The 13,365-nt window shown below is 35.1% G+C and overlaps 1 protein-coding gene across 6 annotated transcripts in view; it reads right to left on the bottom strand.

The window, feature by feature from the left end:
• The window catches only part of FUT8 (fucosyltransferase 8), a 398,079-nt gene that overhangs the window by 256,513 nt on the left and 128,201 nt on the right, over positions 1–13,365 (bottom strand). For all 6 annotated transcript variants that reach the window (XM_046008252.1, XM_046008253.1, XM_046008251.1 and 3 more), the window contains one exon: positions 4,386–4,472. The gene's annotated coding sequence lies outside the window, so the exon portion shown is untranslated. The remainder of the gene's footprint in view (positions 1–4,385; positions 4,473–13,365) is intronic.

Genomic DNA, 13,365 nt, shown 5'->3' with positions numbered 1-13,365 from the left:
AGTATGATTTTTAATATAAGAGAATTCTTATCATTTATTTGACTTTTCTAAACAGGTAGGTTTTGGAGCTACCTATATGAGTGTTAACTATACAAGCCTGTCAGTACATTTCTGATCTAACACTATACTCAAGAAAGCAACATGATTTTTCAATAGTCAGGAAACACCACAAGATCCAATATACCCCATTTCTAACAATTTTGCATTACTTCTCTTTATATACTCAAAGAAATCATAAATGCAGGGTCTCTTCGCCTACACACAAGATCTGTTAAAAAAAAATAAAATTCTTTGGTTATGTTTTAATGCTTTTTAAAAAGAAATGAAACCCCAGTCCAAAAAAGCAATAGTAAAATCATCATGGTTTCTTTAACAATATCAAATAATATTCTATTAATAAATTCTGTTAATAAAACATTCTATTAATACAATGACATTTTTATTTTTAAAATGTATAACTGCATATTAAAAGGATTACATACCATCACTAGGTGAGATTTATTCAAGGAATGCAAGGATTGTTCAACATGTGAAAACTGATCAATGTAATATGCTACATCAACAAAATGAAAGAAAAACCCACATGATCATCTCAATTGATGTTATTAAAAAAAAAAAAAGCATTCGATAAAATCCAATACCCTCCCAATGCCCTCTCTTGATGAAAACAACCAAATAGGAACAGAAGGAAACTACCTCAACATAATATAAGCAATATATGAAAAAGCTACAGCAAATGTCATACTCAATGTTGAAAGACCAAAAGCTATTCCTCCAAGATTAGCAACAAGGAAACGGAAGCCCACTTTACCCACTTCTATTCAAGATAGTACTGGTAGCTCTAGCCAGAGCAATATGGCAAGAAAAAAATACATATGTATCAAGGCATCCAAACTAAAATGGACAAAGTAAAATTATTTATTTGCAGATAATATAAACTTATGTGTAAAAAAAAAACCCTAGGGGCACTTGGGTGGCTCAGTGGGTTAAGCCCCTGCCTTCAGCTCAGGTCATGATCTCAGGGTCCTGGGATCAAGCCCTGCATCAGGTTCTCTGCTCAGCAGGGAGACTGCTTCCCCCTCTCTCTGCCTGCTTCTCTGCCTACTTGTGATCTCTGTCAAATAAATAAATAAAATCTTTAAAAAAAAAAAAAAAAACCCTAAAGACTCCACAAAAAAGCTCTTAAAATAAATGAATTCATCAAAACAGCATGATACAAAATCAACATTCAAAAACAAACCACATTTCTAAACAAAATGAACAATTTAAAAAGACAGTTACAAAAAGAATTCCATTAACAGCACCAAAAAGAATAAAATACTTATGAATTTACTTGACCAAGGAGGCAAAAGACTTATACAATGAAACTACAAAATATTAATGAAAGAAAGTAAAGAAGACATAAATAAATGGAAACACATTCCATGTTAGAAACACTGGAAGACTTAATATTGTTAAACTGTCATACTACCCAAAGAAATCAACAGATTCAATGCAACACTGATCAAAACCCCAATCACATTTTTTCTGATATAGAAAAACTCATCCTAAAATTCATATGAAATCCCAAGGGATGCCAAAGAGCCAAAACAATCTTGAAAAAGAACAAAAAAACTGGAGGACTTACACCTTCTGATTTCAAATTTTACTAGAAAGCTACAGTAATCAAAACAGTGTGGTGTTGGGCCACCGGGTTGGCTCAGTTGGTTCAGCTTAGCTGAAGCATCTCCCTTCAGCTCAGGTCATGATCCCAGAGTCCTGGGATCCAGCCCTGTGCTGGACTCCCTGTTCAGTTGGGAATCCACCTCTCCCTCCCCCTGTGTCCTTCCACTGACTTGTATTTTCTCTCTCTCTCTAAAATGAATAAAAACTTTAAAAATAACAACAATAACAAAACAGTGTGGTGTTGCCACAAAAACAGACATATGGACCAATGGAACAGAGAGCCCAGAAATAAACCCTCACATATATGATCAAATGATTTTTGACAAGAGTGCCAATAACATTCAATGGGGGGGGGGGCCAGGAGGAGGGTGGAAACAGTCTTTTCAATAAATGGTGCTGGGAAAACTGAATATCCACATCCAAAAGAATGAAGCTAGACCCCTAACATTTATATAAAAATTAAGTCAAAATAGATCAAGTACATAACTGTAGGACCTAAAATAATAAAAGTCTCAGAAGAAAACATAGGTCAAAAGTTTCATGATACTGAATTTACCAATGATTTCTTGGATATGACACTAAAGGCATAAGGGGAAAGAAAGGAAAAATCAACAAACTGGACTTTATGAAAACTAAAACTTTTCTGCATCAAAAGATAACATCTATGAAGTAAAAAGACAACCTAAAAGACTGAGAGAGAATACTTGTAAATCATGTGTATGATTTGTAATATGTGTAAATCATATGAAATATGAAATATGAAATAAGGGATTACTATCCAGAATATATAGAGAACTCCTAAGCCTCAACAACAAAAGACAAACAACTCAATTCAAAATTAGAAAAAAAGACAGGAATAGGCATTGTTCCAAAGAAGATATACAAAGGGCCAATAAGCCCATAAAAAGATGTTCAGTGGCACCAATCATTAGAGAAATGCAAATCAAAACCACACACACAAAAATAACCCTACAATTTCATACCCATTAAGATGGCTACTATCAAAAAACAGAAAGTAACAGTTGTTGGCAAGGAGGTAGAGACACTGAAACACTTGTGCAATGCTGATGAGACTGTAAAATGGTACAGCTGCTGTGGAAAAAGTATGGTGGTTCCTCAAAAAATTAAGCATAGAATTACTATATGACCTACCAATTTCATTTCTTGAACATATTTATATACGCAAAAGAACTGAAAACAGGGTGCTGAAGAAATATTTATACACTCATGTTCATAGTCACATTACGCACAATAGCTAAAATGTGGAAGAAACCCATGTTCAACAACCAATAAGCAGATAAGCAAAATGAAGTATATACATACAATGGAATATTATTTAGCCTCAAAAAGAAAGGAAATTCTGTGCTATGCTACAACACAGATGAACTTCAAGGACATTATGCTAAGTGAAATAAACCAGTCACAAAAAGACAAATGCTGTGTATATGACCCCCCTCATATGAATTACTTAGAGTCCAATTCATAAAGACAGAAAGTATAATACTGCTTTCCAGGCGCTGGATGGAATAGAGAATGGGGAGTTATTGTTTAATAGGTATATTGTTTCAATTTTACAAGATGAAAAGAGTTACAGGAATTGTTTGACGACTGCATAGCACTTAAAGCACTGAACTGTACACTTAAAAATGGTGAAGATGGGGGGGAGGGGCACCAGGGTGGCTCAATCGGTTAAACGTCTGCCTTTAGCTCAGATCAAGATCCTGGAGTCCAAGGATCCAGTCCCCCATCGAGTTCCCCACTCGGCAGGGAGTGAGCTTCTCCCTCTGACCCTCCCCTCCCTGGTGCTTTCTCTCTCTCTCTCTCTCTCTCAAATAAATAAATAAAATCTTTCTAAAAAAAAAAAAAAGGCTATTTTATCACCAAAAAAAGAGAAAAAGTATGACTAAAATAATCACCAAAAAGTGGAAACTCCCCAAATGTCTATAAAGTGGTGAATGAATAAATCAACTACAGTATATCCCCATGTGGTAGACACAGCTCAGAATAAAAAATAGAAAGAAAGAAAGAAAAAAGAACAAATTACTAGTACACACAACATGAATGAATCCAAATGCATTATGCTAAGTGAAAGAAGCTAGATTTTAAAAGCTACATACTCAATGATTCTATTTAAATGACATATCAGAATCGGTAGACTATAGAGACAAAAAACAGATCAGTGGTTGCTAGGAGTTGAGATGAGAGAGAGGTTGACTACAAAGAGACAACATGAGTGAATTTAAAAGATTATGGCGAAGAATACATATTTGTCAAAACGCACAGACAACACTGAAAACAAATAATAATTTTAATGTATGACTAAAATCTGGATAACAATCTATCCTTTAAAAGTCACCTATAAAAATGTCCAAAAACTCTAAGATGAGTTGTTTATTTTCAACACCCAATATGTCACACAACAATGCCAAAATTACAATTTAACATATTCAGCCACAACTTGTTTTTAACCAGCCTCTTAAAGTACAAAACTACTAAGCAAGGAGTAAAACATTTTTTTTATTTTATGCACTACAGATTATACATAGTAGGTAGTACCAAAATGTCTGTTAACTAATACATAATTCAGCAGAGTTTAGATTGACTTGGTCTTTCTAATTCACTGCCATGTACATACATAGCTTTAAACACAAAAGTATCAATTTCTCAACATATTAATTTATAATTAGAAAAAGGAAGTGCTGTCCACAAAATATACTAACCTGAATTTGCTCAGTTAATCAATAAAGGCAATAGGACACACTTTATCTTGAATGAAAATACCAGCTGGGTCATGAGTATGCAGCAACCTGGAACAACAAACAAACAAACAAATGAAATTCAGCCTTACTCAAAATTCAGTCAGAATACCTTCAGTTACTATACCATTTAAAAAATTCCTTTTTTCCCTTACAATACATCATAATGTGTAAAACTTTCACTTTTTTAAAAGATTTTATTTATTTACTTATTTATTTGAGAAAGAGTGAGCAGGGGGAGGTTCAGAGGGAGAAGCCGGCTTCCCATGGAGCAGGGAGCCTAACACCAGGCTCACTCACAGGACCCTGGGATCATAACCTGAGCAGAGGCAGATTCTTTTTTGTTTTTTAAGATTTTACTTTTATTTATTTTTCAGAGAGAGAGGACACAGGCAGGCAGAGTGGCAGGCAGAGGCAGAGGGAGAAGCAGGCTCCCCACCGTGCAGGGAGCCCAATATGGGACTTGATCCCAGGATACTGGGATCATGACCGAGCCGAAGGAAGCCACTTAACCAACTGAGCCATCCAGGCGTCCCCAGAAGGCAGATTCTTAACTGACTGAGCCACCCAGGCACCCCCACATAAAACTTTTATATATTTATTCACTTCTGTAAGCAGTGTTTTTAAAACCCCAATAAAGAATGGATTTCTATTGTAATCAAACACAGTAAAACTCAGTGTCTTCATTTGCTTCATAGTTTATCTTTAAAAAAATCAGCACCTACAAAACTTACTTGTGAACACAAAATTCTTTAATTTTGTCTACTTTTTAACATATGGGGCAATCAGCTTCCTCTCTTTGCAGACTAATGCTCAAAATCTTCTACATCCCTCATACCACAATCAGCTCTGCAACCTAATTTCTGACTCTCTTCTACAGAGAATTCCATTCAAGCCAATTTAACTTGCTTGTTTTTCACAGAACAATTTTGTCATTCTCAGCAGTCACCCTGCAACACACCATTCCTTCTTTTTAGGGCAGGGACTTTTTCTCCCTTATCCTCTTGGTTAATCAATGCAATTCCATCAATTTTCTCAAAATCCAGCCCCTTCATTTCTCCCTGAGAGCTGACATAATCACTATGTACTCCATTAATCTTTGCTAGAATGTATTGTTGCCTTATGCCTGTGCCATCTCATGTGATCTTTTTTAATTTTTTTAAAGGTTTTATTTATTTATTTGACAGAGAGAGAGATCACAAGTAGACAGAGAGGCAGGCAGAGAGAGAGGGGGAAGCAGGCTCCCCGCTGAGTGGAGAACCCGATGAGGGGCTCGATCCCAGTACTCTGAGATCATGACCTGAGCTGAAGGCAGAGGCTTAACCCACTGAGCCACCTAGGTGCCCCTCATGTGATCTTCTAATAAGGGACCCTATCTCTTATTTCTTTTGTCTCCCTAATATCTACTACCATGTTTGACATATATAAAGTTAATCATATGATTGACAAGTGAATGGTCTTAATAAAGATTCATACATCAAATGTTCATTGAATATGTATGTGCAAGTCCCTAAGTACAAAAACCCAAGAATAATATAGCAACACAATACAATCTTCAGAAATATGTCTTTCTGCCAACTACTTTACTGTAGTCTTGGACGGACATTATTACTACTTGTGAGAAGCATTCTTTATCCAATAACATCAAAGTGTACTGAAACCAATTTTTTGTAATTAGAAATAATATTGAAGGCATCATCACCAACTCCAGCTCCTCTAGCACAAAGGTGAAACAACTATTTTCACTTTCAATTCCAAAAAAAAAAAAAAAAATCTACTCTGAGGCAGAACACTTATTAATAAGAACATTCAATAAATTACTCTAAGCTAAAAATAATAAGCACATTTGTATAGTGCTTTTCTATTTACATTATCTCATCTGCTAGATCTGGTTGAAAGACAAACCACTGCTAAGTCAACTACTGCAGGGTTCCATAAACAATTCCTAAATGGCTATCAACTATAAAAATCAGCCAACGCTTCTTCCTGTAACTTCACCCAAAAGTCTTTATCGACTTCCCACAATAATCCAGTTTAGGATCTATGCTTCTAGCTATTATGATTATGGAGTAACTGGTAACCAGATTTACCCCCAGACAGTAAACAACTACAAAACTAGACAAAACATATGACATAACAGTTTATGGACATTGGACAATAATTAGTGTAGATCTGCACTCCCTGAGAGAAGGAAACAAGCTAGATAAGCCCTGAGAACATCTTGACTTTCTGCCAAAAGACATGTATGTCCTAAACACCCCTGTAGGCAGGGAGATTAAAAGCACAGCACAGCAATCTACTTAAATTGAAGAGACAAAGATATAAATTCAGTAAAGTACAGGTAACAGGAATTACTGGAATAATGTACCAGAAAGGAGGGGTTATGCAGAAAAAAGCTCTAGACATCTAGGTAGGGGTCCATTTGAGTCTTACTTAATACTGATCTACATACACTTAGAGTGAAATTCCACAAGGCCAGGCAAAAACAACTGCTGAGGAGCTAAAACAAACAAACAAACAAAAACAATGCAAGGTTCGAATGGCGCTGGAGACATTGGAGGTTTGTTTTTTTTTTTAAGATTTTATTTATTTATTTGACAGAGAGAGATCACAAGTAGGCAGAGAGGCAGGCAGAGAGAGAGGGGCTTCATCCCAGGACCCTGGGATCATGACCTGAGTCGAAAGCAGAGGCTTTAACCCACTGAGCCACCCAGGCGCCTGGACATTGGAGGTTCTATCCAACCAGAGTAAAGAAAGACTCTTGTATTCTCCAGGCAGTAAGTAGAGACCTCAGCATGGCTAAAAATCAGTCCTAGAATAAAGACTAAGATCTAATGATCCCAAAAGAACTTAAAAACAAACATTGAAGGAACAACCAGGTCCTCAATTTAACTAGCCAAATGGAAAACCTCATTATTCACAGGGCATCGGGTAAAGCACTCCGAAAGATTCTGCCTCAGCAGTGGGGCAATTAGATTAAATGGTCCCACTTAACAAAGATTAAAAGTAATACCTGAAAGGACCAATCACTTTCCAAGTAACTTCAATACATTCTAGAAAAAGTTTCAAGAACACACAGAGGAATACAAAAATATCTGCACCCAACAAGGTAAAATTTACAATGTCGTCTTTTATATGCCTGACAAGCATCAACTGATTTCCAAGCAGGCTTAAAAAAAAAAAAAGGACAAAAAAGAAAATACAGTCATAATGAGTAAAAATATCAATCAAAATCAGCCTAGACATGACACAGTTGATAAAATTAGGAAACCAGGACATTAAAAGTTGTTATAAATCCCATATGTTCTAGAAGTTAGAAAAAAGGGTGACTACATTTTCAGTAAAGACAGATAAAAAGACTCAACCCCGAACATCTAAAAATGACAACTAGAATGTTGGAGATGCTCTACCTGACAGTGAATAAGATTTTCTACTCTGATGGATTCAGGGCTCTATTCCTGGTATTCTATGTGAGCTAGGAGTATTGTATTGTTCCTTCAATTCCTTTTGAGTGGTTCTTCCTAGCCTCAAGTAGTTCCCTCACAGGCATGCACTGATGAGTACTCAACTGAATTCTTGAAAGGAACCTCACTGATTAGTACTCAACTAAATTCTTGAAAATTCTCTTGCAGCTCTCTCTTCTCTGATATTCTGCCCTGTGAACTCTAGCTACCTTGCCTCTCCATAGCCTCCCAGCTCCTTCCCTTCAACTCAGGAAGATCTCTTGGTTCCTCCTGCGTTCCGTTGACCTGCTCCATGCCTAGAAACTCTCTCCAGGCTAGCGCATTCTTAAGTCTAACTTAATTTATTTCCTATCGCTCAGGGATCAGTCTTTTGCTGCCTGATGGCAAAAGTCTTAGAAACTGTTGTTTCCTATCTTTTATCCAGTTAGGTTTTTTTAGGGTGGAAGTATACTAATCCCTATTGGTCCATCTTGCGTGGAAGCACTATCAGTTAGATTAATTTTGTGACAGCACTGAATGCTGACATTTTCCAAAAATTAGATATATTCAATTACCACCACTCATACATTAGTCAGTTGTTCTAAAGCATATGATAAATGCATAACACATAGTAGAAAAGAACAGTAACCATGAAAATGAAATAGACAAATAGCAGCTGAGCGCAAAGAATAAACAGGACCCAGTAATCAAAAATAGCAAAAAGCTATTTGTTCGATGTGTATTTAACAGCCAATGCAATTAATCTAGAGAGTAAGGTTTTCTACCTAAAAATGAGGAAAGATTACCTGTGGTATGTTGCTGAAGCTCCAGGTGGTCAAGATCAAAAACAAATGATAGGTAATTCCCAAGTTGCTTAGCAAGAGGCTTTTGATGTAAGCAAGAGATGAAACCTACACACCCAATCTGCCTGAGGGTGGCTCTTAACTTTCCTGTGTTTCACTATAAGATCCTTAGTAATCCAAGCTTGCCTATACACTAGCTAAAATGGCGTTTGATGAGGCCACTTCAGAACTTGATACAGTGAATGAAGCCTCATCCAACGACAGCAACACCCTCATCATGCAGTTGTTCAGAGACAACCTAACATTATGGACATCAGACAGTGCAGGAGAAGAATATGATGCCGCAGAAGGAGCAGAAAACTAAGTGCATCCAGGATGTCATCCTTCTCCCCCTTAAGAAACCTTTTTATATATCTCCATTCCTTATTCCATTTGAATTTCCTATAGCAAAGAAACCCATTCATGTGTATGAAATCACATGTTTATAGTCTTTTCACACTGTAGCTTTGGGAAAACTCCATTCCTTGATTTGTGTTTGCCTTGGCCTTCCTGGTGTGTAGTTAGTGCTGTAGAAAAGTATTAATAGCTTCCTTTCGTATAAACATTTGTAACTTCTAAACACTTATGTACTAAAAACATATCTGGCATTTAAGTAAGCTGAACCAGTTCTGCAAGTAATTGGGTTTTATATTACTGTGAAGATAGGAAAATGTAGTTAATTATCATTTAAAGAGTATTCTACATAACTTAATTTCTATTTTCCCTCCCTTACTTTTTTTAAGGGCTTTCTTTCAGTAAGCAACTTTCCATGATCTTAATGTATTCCTTTTTGGTAGAAATCCAGAATTATGAGATTAAATGGAAAAGCATTTGACATTTCTGGGCTGGATATCACGAAGTGAAATGCCTTCTGTATCCTGTATATGACGGAGGTCTTGTATGTTTATGACAACAGAAGTTTCCTTACTCACTCTTCATTTGCTGCTATTTAAGTTGACAACTTCCCTTCCTAACAAAAATTTACTTACACCTCCTGCCTTGCTTGGTAGTTCTGGTACTCACTTTACTATGTATCAGAAGTAGTATGTTGCCACTAGAATGCAAGCGTTGTTTTGGGCAAGTTAAAGTGCATGTCATTGCTTAATACACTAGAAAGGGAAAAAAAAGGACACAAGTCCACACCTAAACCTTGAGTACTTTTCCATGCATATTTGTCCACATGTGAGAGGGTGTTCTGTTTATCTAGTATTATTACTTAGAGAGTTGGACCACTATTGTGTGGTCATTGACTGTAGTCCCAAAATAGCCTTATGAAATGTTATGCCTTATTTAACAGCACAGTATCATACAATAAATTTATATATATAAAGAGATCCTTTTATAGTTATTATTAACTAGTCTGAAATCAGAAGGCAAAATACTAAAACTTCCACCAGTTATAATACCATCATTCCTTTTAAATTCCCATGGTAGTTTGAATTTGTAAATATTTTTCAACTTGCCTTACACTACCTTTGGCTGTTTTCCCCACCCCATCTCACAAGATTGTGTACATCACATGAGCCAAGACTATGTGTATTCATTTTTATATCCTTTATTGGTTTCTAACACACTGCCATCTTGACACACGTTAGCATTTAACATTTTCTGCTCATCAGTATACCTTTTACCCCTCTCACAAGGATATTGCAAGGATCAAAAAGAGTAATATTTGTGACAGTACTTTGCAAATAAAAATGTTTTGCTGATGTCAGATGAATTTTATTTCATTATCTATGGTTATCCTAAATCTTAGCTGGCAAAGTAGTAGAAGGCTCTGTGGAATGAAAACAGAACTGGCCCTCATAATTAGCATGAGTTTGATGGTGGCTCCACACTCTCCTTTACTCTGTCCCCTTTTCTACAGGTCCTAGAGTCCACTTAATCATGGCAGGAGTCATCATCCCAACAGCATCCCAGCCCCCATATCATCTGGCATTTTTATGGTTTCCAGCACCATCTCCAGTTCTAGCTCTCAGACTACAGTTCATAGTGACTGGCCTTTTTGCTAGAGTCTTCTACCTGGCTCTTCCCTTACTTGATAAGATACAGAGAAAAAAAAATCAACAAGGCAGAGGCTTATGACCTAACATTATCTCTGTAATGCTGAATAAAAAAATCACTTGTGCCTTTTTTTAAAATGCTAGTATAAATATGTAACATTGCCATAGCTGCACGTTAAGTAGGATATGAGGAGCTTAGGATGCCATGACTTTCAAGATTATCGTGACTTTCAAGAACACATTCTGGCACTGAGCAAAGATTTTTAAAATAGAGATGAAGAAGAGTCTTTGAATCTAGCCCCAGCTCCGAACATCAATTTACTACATGATTTTGGATGTAACATATCACTTGCTTAGACTTCTAGTCATTCTTCTACAAATGAAAGAACTGAAAAAAATTGTTGAAATCTCTTGCAGCTCTAAAATTCTGGGAGTAAAAGCCAAAAACTACACCTTCTAGGAGCCATTAAAATTCTTCAGCTTATATCCAATTCACCTTTATACCTTATTACTAAACATGCCCTCTTCCCCAACAACATTCTAAATAATTCATCTCGACAAGACATTATTTGAGTAACCAGTTCTGGAAGCAACTGTTTTCTTTAATTACTTGCTTAAAAAATTTCTTTCCAGTACAAAAACTAATTTTTGCTTCATTATTACAAAACAGAGATGTTTTCCTCTAACTCTTTACCATCAAACAGACAGTGATTACAACTCCCTAATTTACTGGGAACTGAACCAAGTTCAGTAATAAAATTACATAAATCATATAAAATTTACTTTCTAAAACCAGTACTGGACACCTTCAGTCCTACTACATTAAAAAAAAATTGTGTTAAATTTTAGTATAGTAGAGTATAGTTAAATTTTAGTATATTACAGACCAGTTACAACATACAAAGAGTTTTTGTACTCGGCACAATCCCCTATGTTTAATATTTTGCATTACTATGGAATACTTGTCACAACGAAAAAAATGTTAATATACTTTACTAATAAAACTCCATACTTTATTCAAATAAATGTATTAAATATAAAATTTCAAAGCAAACTCTTAAAAAGAGCAATGAAAACACAATATAACACAATGAAAGCCACACAGTAAACAGAACACACAGTAAATATAATAAATAATTGCCAGAGCTAAAAATCTAGCATATTGTTGTCAATAATAAATGCAAGGAGTTTAACTCCTCTATTAAAAAAAAATTTTTTTTTAGATTGGCTCATGAAGTAAAACCCAATAGTATATTATGCAAGGAATACCTAAAAATAAAGTCATTAAGAACCATTAAAGGGGAAAAGATATGAACAAAGGAATAATGGGCAAATACAATAAAAAAGAAAACAGAGGTTAGGATCTTAATAACTGACAAGGCAGAATTCAGGCCCAAAAAACACCTAGCAAGACAAAGTAGGGCTTTTTCTATGCTAAAGGACAAATTAACAATGAGGAAGATAAATCAATTATATATACTTTTGCACCAAATAACCCTGTTACAAGCTTTAGAAAACAAAAATCTAGAATAGCTGTATGAAAAAATTAACAGAAACAGAGTAATAGTAGCTGAAACTAAAGAAGACCAAAGCCATGTAATCAGTAAGGTAAATTATTGTAACATATTGAACTTACTACATTGAATTTTGTATTTTGATAGAGAAAACAATCTCTTTTCATGTGGACATGGACTATTCACAAAAACTGATCATATATAAGGTCATACAGAAAATTTAAGTTCACAATACTAAAAATACCACAACTTATGTTTTCTGATCACAGTGCACTAAATTACAAATGAAAAATATCAAAAAGCCCTCACTCCTGTATGTTAAAAAAGTGTTATCTTAAACAACGTTTGAATGAAATGGAAAAAAACAAAATTGTATAATACAGAAAAAAAGATCAGTTCCAATGGATTAGAGACCAAAATATAAAAATTAAAACCATGAAAGTCCTGTAAGAAAACATAAATGATTTCAAGTATAACCCAGGAATAAGAAGTCAGTCTAGCAGTGATTCAAAATCTAAAAGCAGAAGATATAATTTTTAACTGATATATTCAACAAAACCTATTTTTTAAAGTATGAATAGCCAAAACCCCCCACAAAACTATAAGTAATGGCAAAAAACAAACTGTGAGAAAATATGTAGCTACTAACCACTACTGTACACTTGAATTGTGGCCAGTCCAAACTCAGAGGTGCTGTAAGTATGAAATGTACCCAAGATTTTGAAGACTTGGTACAAAGAGGAAAACAAAATACCTCATTTATAATTTTTATACTGATTACATGCCAATGATAATAATACTCATTTTGAGTGTTGAAATGATAGTATTTTAAGTTTATGTGGTAACATCTGGATAAATAGTTAAGTTAATCATAATTAATTAAAACTATACTTTAATTTTTTAATGTGCAATTTAAGTTTTCTAGTAGCCACATGTGGCTCACATTTGCCTTCCTATCAGATAGCACTAATTTATATTCTGATCCAACAATTCCCCATCTCTGCAGCCATTCTAAAGATACACTTTCACAAATACAATATAACATATGGAGGTTATTTCAGTGAGACATCATTTGTCATGGAAAAGATTAGAAATATCCCAACAGGGTCAGAATGAATAAGTTATAGTACATTAACACAGTA

This window comes from Meles meles, chromosome 6 (genome assembly GCF_922984935.1).
Source record: "Meles meles chromosome 6, mMelMel3.1 paternal haplotype, whole genome shotgun sequence".
Lineage (NCBI taxonomy): Eukaryota > Metazoa > Chordata > Mammalia > Carnivora > Mustelidae > Meles > Meles meles.
Note: the sequence above shows the minus strand (reverse complement) of the source record. Positions and strands in the feature narration are given on the sequence as shown.